This window comes from Rosa chinensis, chromosome 1, assembly GCF_002994745.2.
Source record: "Rosa chinensis cultivar Old Blush chromosome 1, RchiOBHm-V2, whole genome shotgun sequence".
NCBI classification, from domain to species: Eukaryota; Viridiplantae; Streptophyta; class Magnoliopsida; order Rosales; family Rosaceae; genus Rosa; species Rosa chinensis.
In genome coordinates this window covers 11,047,471-11,057,400 of record NC_037088.1, presented here as the reverse complement: position 1 = coordinate 11,057,400, position 9,930 = coordinate 11,047,471, and the positions used below count along the sequence as shown (strand labels likewise).

At 40.1% G+C, this 9,930-nt stretch overlaps 1 pseudogene; it reads right to left on the bottom strand.

Moving 5' to 3' along the window:
* Positions 1–775: 775 nt before the first annotated feature.
* On the bottom strand, positions 776–8,447 carry LOC112200774 (annotated as a pseudogene).
* Between the last annotated feature and the right edge of the window lie 1,483 nt (positions 8,448–9,930).

Below are 9,930 nucleotides of genomic sequence, written 5' to 3'. Positions count from 1 at the left end.
TATAAACTTCTAGCAGTTAATTCCACTTTCAAGCCAACTTTAGTTAAAACCAACATCAAATCATATTCCCCCTTCTTCTTGATGAATTCAAGTTTCATTAGTGAAACTGTAAAGAGGAAAGTAAGCTGATCAAGTCCACATGAATTTGCACTACTCAAGGAAAGTTCAAGTAACCTTTATAAATATGTACTGCCTCGACCCTCGCTATCTATATCAGATGGAATACCTTGAACCAGCAGAGAGCATGAAGAAAAGACTTATACAAACAACCTGGCATGTGAAAGTCCGTATTCCCAGAAAGATCACTACAACATAATGCAGATTTACGAACGAAGGTAAAAGTCGAAATTTTTTTGTGAGGAAAAATATATGAACCGGCATAGGGGTGTCTTTTAGAATTTTTCACAGCAATATCTTCATCATATACACTGAACATCAATTCTTTCTATCTTCCCTGAGCCTGCTATTTTTGATGGACCGGAGATACACATTTTATTCAGAAAAAAAAAACCAATGCCATTAGTTATTTAGATCCACGCTCCAGGCAGTTTGTGCAATCAATGCATTCTTATGGACTCCAGAAAATTGCAAAAAAATGTGTCCAATGGTACAAGGATGGACTTCCAAAGAAATTTTAGGATCCGTACATTTTGTTGGTTTAGTGTATAAAAAGGCCTGGTCATCATTTCAAGGGGAGCCACATAATTTCATACAAATTGCTAAGAATGCAATGCAAGGTTACTTAAAATTCTCTATAACAGCACACTATTCTACATGAGTACACAGTATACAAGTATAACATTAATGGTGCAAGCCTACAAGTGTACTGATAGCTTATAGACTATAATCAATATGAGAAGCTTTATATGCTTTTCCTATCAAACTAACTACAGAGAGGCAATTCAGTTTATTGTAAAACTGCTTCAATAATACAGTTGATTGCAAGTAAGATTATAGTGCCATTTGGAAATAACCTGGGAGTCCTAATAACTAGGCAAAATAACAAAACTAGAGTGATCAAGACTCACAAACTGTAAAAGATGAAGGCAAGAGAGCTCCAGTAAGTAATTGCTGCAGAAATTCAAATGAGAGAAGAGGAGACATTGGCCATTCATGATCTGCAACTCATTTCCAACCATGGGATCAGAAAGTCCTTAATTGTGGTCTTTCAGAGTCGCCAGTGGTGGATCCCCTATATTTCTGCCAGTCCTACAATTCTTCAAGCGTGCAAGTTCTGCTACCAGTGGCACTGGTTTCCCCTGCAACTGGAATGTCAAAACCAATCAATATATCCGCATAAGGAGACATCCTGCTGCTTGATTGAGTGGTTGTTTGGTTCAACGCTTGCACATCTTCCTCATATATCAGACGGACTCCACACTCCCTCACCTTCAGACCCGGCCCTCTGGTTTCAAATAAGAACTCAAACTGACCGTAACAGTTACGCCACCTCTCTGTACCAAAGTACTTATCACTAGATACATAGAATAGCCACAGGTGATCTGATTCAACCTGGCAAAATTCTTCACTAAAGCGAAATGCAGCTGGCTGTGTGCCATATACTTCCAATTCTATTCCATTGAACTTCAGGCAACATACAAGATGATGAGTTGCATTAAAAGTCTTGAATTCATCCATATAAAGCTTATCCACTGGATGGTGCTCATGGAGTACAAAAACAGCACACAAAGCAAATCCCAAAACTTCATCTAAGCATACAGGTCCCATACTTAATGAACACCCAACACTCCGATGGCTGAACCACTCAGGAATATTACTTCCTGGAATTACCATATGAAAAGTTTCCCTCTTATTAGAGATTCCCTGTGCAAGAAGAGATAGGTTGTTAGTTGATTAATATTTACAAGTATATGAGCAGAAACGTACACACGCGCGCGCGCGCACAGAGAGGGAGTACCTGATACATGAATGTCTTCAGCATTTCAAATGCTATGTTATTGCATCCTTGATTGCCATTTAGATTGAAGCAATTGATGAAATTGAAATATGATTTGTTTAATCCGTTCAAGTTTGATGCATCAAACAGGTATTTCAGTGAAGTACAACCATCTGCCTTTAAATCTAGTATACTATTTGATGGAAGGTCTGACAACTCTTGAAGTCTCTTGCAATTCTCCAAGTTGAAGTTCTCAAGCTTAGAAAGCAATCTAATGCCATAAGGAAGACGAACAAAATTGTTTCCACTTAGATTCAAGGTCACCAAAGAGGGAAAGTAACCAAATTCGTTGGCAAATGCTCCTTCACCAAGATTGCAATTACTCAGGTTCAGATATGTTAAATTACACAGACCAGATATAGGCAAGCGGAAACTCATTGGTTCTGTATTCACTTTTTGCACCAATCCAGAAGGCAAGAACTTATTTACAGATCCCCAAACTACTTCGCATCCACGAAAGACTGAACCTCTCACATATTTTATGTGATCATGGGTAGATGACATTTCTATTGCAGACCCACTATTCACATCATTTTCCTCAAAACAGTCCATCTCCCCCACATTTATCTGATGGTTGCCAAGTTTCAAGCATCCAGAAAGATTAAGATTTCTAATAGACTTCAATTTATTGATGGTGCTAGGAAGACAGACAAGATTTTTGCAGTTGCTCAGATTCAATGACACAAGGCCACTCAGCCGTTCAATTGACAGTCTCATCAAGATAAAGCACCGACAAACGTTCCATATTTCCAACAAACTGGGGAATTTTCTCAACTTTTGAGCAGTTAGAAAGAATTAATGTTTCAAGAGATTCCATTTCAATTCTACTTGGCAGACTCTCGAGACTTTTGCAGTCTTTAAGATTCAGGACAATAAGCTTTTTGAGAAATCCAAGGGATTGATGGACTCTTACCAAATTCTCACATCCTTCAAGATCTAAACTCTCAAGATTCTGAACGCCTGCGAGGTCTGGGGTCTCCACAATGTTTTGAGAATGGCAGAGTTTGATGAACTTCAACTTGTCAAAATTCTGCTCATAAAATTGGAAAAAGTGAGCCACCACACAGAAGAACAGACAACTTGCTTCATAGAGATAAACAAGTAGACTATTAACTAATAGCCATACCTTTGTTCCCTTCCAAAGCTGTTTAATGTTGTTAAGTTCAATTAGTTCATCTGCTTCAAAATTTTGTGGGAGATATCTGAAGGGATACCCAGTCCATTCGAGGAGTCTCAAGGAATTAGAAAGACAAGTGAGGCCTTTGGGAAGGTCCACATTACGAATATGGAGAAGACTAAGTTGAGACAAATTTGAAAAGGCTTCTGGCTTCCAATCAGCCACTTGTAATTTAGTCAACTCCATTACCATGCCTTGGATTGAATCTGTTCCCTGATAATGAAAAACAAAAATAATAACTTAAGTGCAGAACATAAAGAATACCAAGACCTAAGCAGATTACAAGTAAGTCTGCCTTATTTCATTATCAAACAATTCTACACTATTATTGAAGTGCAGAACATGTGCTTATCTTTTTTTCATTATCAAACTCTTACCTTATGTCTCTTCATGACATTGTTGATGTCTTCATGAGACCATAATCTACTACCTTTGCCTGGCTGTTTAGGAGACTGTTCACGAACAATTTCCCAGCTGTTGTAGTATATATGAAACATGTTGTATTGTTCATAGTATAAAATGTCTATGTCATGTATAAGATAGGTATTTTAGGTATAGTGACTTGTGAGTCAAGCTTTATGCCAATGAGGAACAAGTGTGGCAATCATCATCATCACAACCACAATGTGGAGCTACAAATGGAGATGCCACAAAATGAGGCTACAAATGAAGATGCCATCAAGTTGTATCATTATTTACTTCAAATGTATCCCTATAAATACCTCCTTTGAATGAAATGAAATACACACTAAAATGGGTCCTCAAAGACGATTAGGCCTTTATGTTGGCTATGACTCTCCAACCATAATCCGCTACATAGAACCCTTGACAGGTGATCTATTTACCGCTAGATTTGCGGATTGTCACTTTGATGAGACAGTCTTCCCGCCTTTAGGGGGAGACATGAACATAACTAATGTTCAACAAAAAGGACAGGAATTGTCTTGGTTTGTCCCCACTTTGTCTCATCTTGATCCCCGAACCGCACAATCTGAAAAAGAAGTGCAGAGAATTCTCAATCTTCAGAACGTAGCAGAATCGATGCCTGATGCGTTTTCTGATATCGCTAAAGTGACGAGATCACACATACCTGCTGCAAATATACCTGCAAGGATTGATGTCCCTAAAAGACATAATGCCATCTCAAAAATACATGAGAATGGCGCCAACGTTCCCTCTATGGGTGACACATTGGCTAGGCCCACGGCTCCTGCCAGGAAGCGCGGGAGACCTATAGGTTCGATGGATTCTCGCCCAAGAAAGAAAGCGAGTTTGGCACAAAATAATCCATTAATCATAGATATGAATAAACCATCCCACGAGAATATTCCGGATTATGGTTATGTCCAAGAGACACCATTGGGGGACGCTCCAATGTCAGAACCAACTCCAGAGAATAGAGAAATCTCCATAAATTACAATAGTGTACATGAGATGATGGATAGAAATTCTATGGCAATTAATGATGCGTTTGCATATCATGTTGCAAAAGGAATCATAGAATATGATGATATCGAGCCTCGCTCTGTTGAAGAATGTCAACGAAGAGCAGATTGGCCTAAATGGAAAAATGCGATCCAGACTGAATTGGATTCACTAACAAAGAGACAGGTATTTGGGTCTATAATGCTGACACCACCAAATATAAAGCCTGTTGGCCATAAATGGGTCTTTGTTAGAAAACGTAATGAGAAAAAAGAGGTGATGAGATATAAAGCCCGCCTCGTGGCGCAAGGTTTCTCACAACGCCCTGGAATCGACTACGAGGAGACATACTCTCCCGTAATGGACATTATAACGTTCCGCTACCTTGTCAGTTTGGTAGTTTCCGAAAAACTTGACATGCAGCTTATGGATGTGGTTACAGCATATCTCTATGGGGATCTAGATTCAGAGATATATATGAAGGTTCCTGATGGACTTCAATTACCAAAATCAAGTGGTTCTAAACCACGGAGCGCGTTTTCAATAAAATTAAGACGCTCACTATATGGATTGAAACAATCCGGACGGATGTGGTATAACCGTCTAAGTGACTACTTGATTGGAAAGGGATATATTAACAATGAAATATGCCCTTGCGTGTTCATTAAAAGAACAAGTTCCGGATTTGCAATTGTAGCAGTTTATGTCGATGACATGAACCTAATTGGAACTCTAGATGAGTTAAAGGAAACTGCTAAATATTTGGAATCCGAGTTTGAGATGAAAGATCTTGGGAAAACACGGTTTTGCCTCGGAATAGAACTCGAGCACCGTAGTGATGGGATTATGATCCATCAGTCAGCATATACTCAAAAATTACTAAGGCGCTTTAATGAAGATAAAGCAAAGCCTGTAAGTACTTCCATGATCGGCCGAAGTCTTGAGCCCACAAAAGATCCGTTTCGTCCAAGGGATGAGGACAAAGAATTATTAGAGGCTGAAGTACCCTATCTAAGTGCGATAGGCGCATTATTGTATTTAGCACAATGCACAAGACCAGATATCTCATTCGCAGTGAACTTGTTAGCTCGACATAGTTCTGCGCCAACACGCCGCCATTGGATTGGCATAAAGACAATCTTTCGATACTTAAAAGGTATGATTGATATGGGCTTGTTTTATCCCTACAGAGAGAAAATAAAAGACGGAAGATTGGGATCAGACCCTATGAGGCAAAAAGCCACCTTCCGTAATACAGACGCCGGCAACACCATCCATGGTGACCGACGTTCTCCTCCTCCCCTCCATCAAAATAAAAATAATGTTTTGATGGGCTTTGCTGATGCAGGGTATCTCTCTGACCCCCATAAAGGTCGCTCCCAAACAGGTTATGTCTTTACCATGGGAAGCACTGCGATATCTTGGAGATCTACAAAACAGACACTTGTCGCTACTTCCTCAAATCATGCAGAGATTATTGCTCTACATGAAGCTGTGCGTGAATGCATATGGCTAAGGTCTATAAATAGACACATTCGAGGAACTTGTGGTTTGAAGTTTACCACAGATAAACCTACATGCATTTACGAAGATAATGCAGCTTGTATTGAGCAAATGAAATTAGGTTTTATCAAGGGTGACAATACTAAATATATATCACCGAAATTCTTCTACAATCATCAACAGCAAACACTTCTAAACATTGAAGTAAATCAAATCCGATCAGAGGATAATGTAGCGGACTTATTTACTAAGTCGTTACCAAAAACCCCTTTCGAGAAACATGTGAAGAGTATCGGATTAAGAAGATTATCCGAACTCTCATGATCTTCAGGGGGAGTCTAAATCAGGGGGAGTATCTAGAAACATACTCCACACTCAATGCGCGCTGCACTCTTTTCTCCTTCGACCAAGGTTGTTTTTTTCCGACAGGGTTTTATTACTTGGCAAGGTTTTTAACGAGGCAATTTCGAAGCGCACGGCTTAGACAAATACTATCGACATGAAATATCCAAGGGGGAGTGTTGTAGTATATATGAAACATGTTGTATTGTTCATAGTATAAAATGTCTATGTCATGTATAAGATAGGTATTTTAGGTATAGTGACTTGTGAGTCAAGCTTTATGCCAATGGGGAACAAGTGTGGCAATCATCATCATCACAACCACAATGTGGAGCTACAAATGGAGATGCCACAAAATGAGGCTACAAATGAAGATGCCATCAAGTTGTATCATTATTTACTTCAAATGTATCCCTATAAATACCTCCTTTGAATGAAATGAAATACACACTTGAATCTCTATAATCTCTCTCTCTCTGTCAATTTTGCTTGTCCTTAAACACCAGCCCATTTCTTGTAGCAAATCATGCATCGACAGTTCGTTGTTGGAGATAGTTATGAGACATCGATCAGCAAGAACACTTAAACCAATGACAGGGTTTAGCTGGCAATAGTCTAGTATTTGTGTCACACGATCCTTATCCTTCCCCTTGTAAAAGCAAGCAATATGTAGGAATATTTCTCTGTCTTTTTCATCCAGTCCATCAAAACTAATCCGAAGCACCTCAATAATGCGTTTATGTGGTGTTTTCTTTAGCCTATCTATTGCACTTGCCCATTCATCAATGCTTCTACCAAATAGAAAAGAACCTAAAACCACAACCGCCAACGGAAGCCCCTGAGCATACCCTAAAATATGGTAGCACAGATGCAAATAATCTTCTCGTGGGGGACATTTCTTAAAAGCCTTCAAACTCAAAAGTTGAAGTGCTTCATCACAGTTTAACCCAATAGCCTTGTATGTAGCATCAACATCATGTGCCTTTAACAACTGAATATCGGTGGTGGTTATGATGATTCTACTCCCTGGACCAAACCAGTTGTGACTTCCAGCCAATTTCTCTAATTGTGTCAACTGATCCACATCATCAATAACAACAAAGCACCTTTATTCTACACAACCGCCTTTCTATCATAGCAGCTCCTGTGTATTCATCCTCTATATTTTCAACTTTTGCCGTCAGGATTTTGGAAAGAAGTTTTTCTTTTAGAGAAACTAGGCCATTGGTTTTAGACATTTCTCTAACATTGGAAAGAAAGCAGGTTCGGTCAAAATCCTGACAAATTTCATCATGGATAGCTCGAGCAAGTGTTGTCTTACCTATCCCCCGCATGCCATGGATCCCTATAAAAGGCACCCCACCAAGCTGCGGATATATGTAATTGCTTAATAAACCATGAATGCGGGAATCCATTCCTATGAAGCCCTTGTCAACACTTGAAGATGAATACCCGGATTTCTTTAGTATATGATTAACAATTTCGTCAATTAGTTTTGGAAGAGATCTGAGAAAATTCAGATGAAATTGTGAGTTAGAAACTTAGCAATGTAACATAAGCGGTAAAAACAATATTAGCATTCGGCAAGATTAAGTAAATGCAAAATGGTAATCTAGTCTCTCAAATTTACTGGATGTTCATTACTCTCCCCATTCGTATCCATCCCTCAATCATTAAAATCCCAATTTAAATCATAAAGAATAAAATCATAAAGAACAGTTCAATTTAAAAAGAAGAGATTATCCTGCTTTCAAAAGAATAGTTCAATTTATCTACTTTAGCAAGGAAACATATTAAGTTATGACTAGTATGGAGGAAGGAGACTTACAGATAATTCTTGTAATCCCAGCCAGAAAGATTGGCGACCTCAGTCAAAGTAGCTCTCCAGGCATTTAGTCTGTCCTCATTAAGCTTCCCATAAACTTCTTCATGTGCCCTTACTTCTACTTGGGGTTCCCTTACTTTGAGCTCAAAACTTCCCCTTTGGTGTCGCACATCAGAAGGATACACGCCAAAGAAGACGGGGAGAACTTGTTGGCCCATCTCTTTCATGCATTGAATAATCTTGACGAGTTCATCCAAGCACCATGACGAAGAAGCTAAAGTTCAGGCCTAATGGATATTCCTTTCTCAAGCTCTGCGTCATCCCGAAAGGTGAGAATGCCTTTCCGAATTAGTTCAGAATGCCTTTCTCAAGCTCTGAGTGGTAAAACCATTGCAGGTATCTTCTCCCCTGAAACTTAGAAACACATCGTATTTCCATTGACGACGAGAAGAGGTTGACGCCATCGATCTCCTTCGGAATTGAATCAGAGTCGCCTCTTGTTGACGGAAATACTCTTGTGTTTCTAGGCCCGTGTGGGAGTGGTCAACTTTTGCTGGGCCCGCAATTAAGGCAATTAACTTCGTAGTTAATATGGCGTTGAATTTCAGTCATGAATGCGGCGATTATTACGGTAATAAACACGCAATGATTATGATTATAAGTGTGCAATGAATGACCGTCGTAAGTAGGCAATGATTAACCGTTATTAGTGCAGCAATAATTGTCATCATAAGTGCATAAATAAATGCAGCCATAAAAGCATAAATAATGGCGGCTTGTCCTCCAAGTAAGTCATTGCCTATATAAAGGAGGCTTGACGTCCAGGTAATCCATCTCATTCTGACTCTTCTTACTACACTACTAAGAAACATACTGACATAGGCATCGGAGGGTTTTCTGCAGGTACTTCCCCTTCTCCTCGAGCCGACGGTCAAACTTTAGGTCAACGCTCGAAGGAAGCTCCTCGATTGTTCCCGGCCAGCTCCCGCTCCAGTCCCCATTCATTGGTGAGTCAAACTCCTCTACGGAATTTTTCTGCACCAACAAGTGGCGCCGTCTGTGGGAACCACTTTTCCCTAAAAAGTGATGGCGAGAGCTGCACCTCAAGAAATTTCATTTTCGTCACTAAGGACTAGGAGTGATGGAATATAAGCCCCAAAGAGACAAAGAGTCCGGTTAACGTTGTCTAGCGTTCTTTCCTTTAGTAATCATTTTTCGGATTTTCGCTTCTTTTTGCATTCAAAGTATATTTGTGGTCGGTGTTATCACAATGTATGTGTAAGGCTGGTGGCCAAAGTAAATAACCAAGGTCGGTGACCAAAAAGAATAAAACGTTGTTTATTATATTCAAAGGGAAATGGGGGCAATTCCATGTCTCATGCTGAAAATGAATCTTCACCTCGAGGAAAGAATCGAGGAGGCTAGGGCCCGAGGAAAGAATCGAGGCGGCCAGGGCTCGAGGAAAGATTCAGGGCGGCCAGGGCCCGAGGAAAGATTTGGGGCGGCCAGGACGGCCAGGGCCCGAGGAAAGAATTGGGGCGGCCAAGGCCTGAGGAAATAATCGGGGCGACCAGGGCTCGAGGAAAGATTCGGGATTGCCAGGGCTCGAGGAAATATTCGAGGCAAGATTCGAAACAGCCAGAGAATGGAAATTTCCTCTTAGGACGACTGTCCAAAGAGAAAATTTGGGGGTATTGTGGG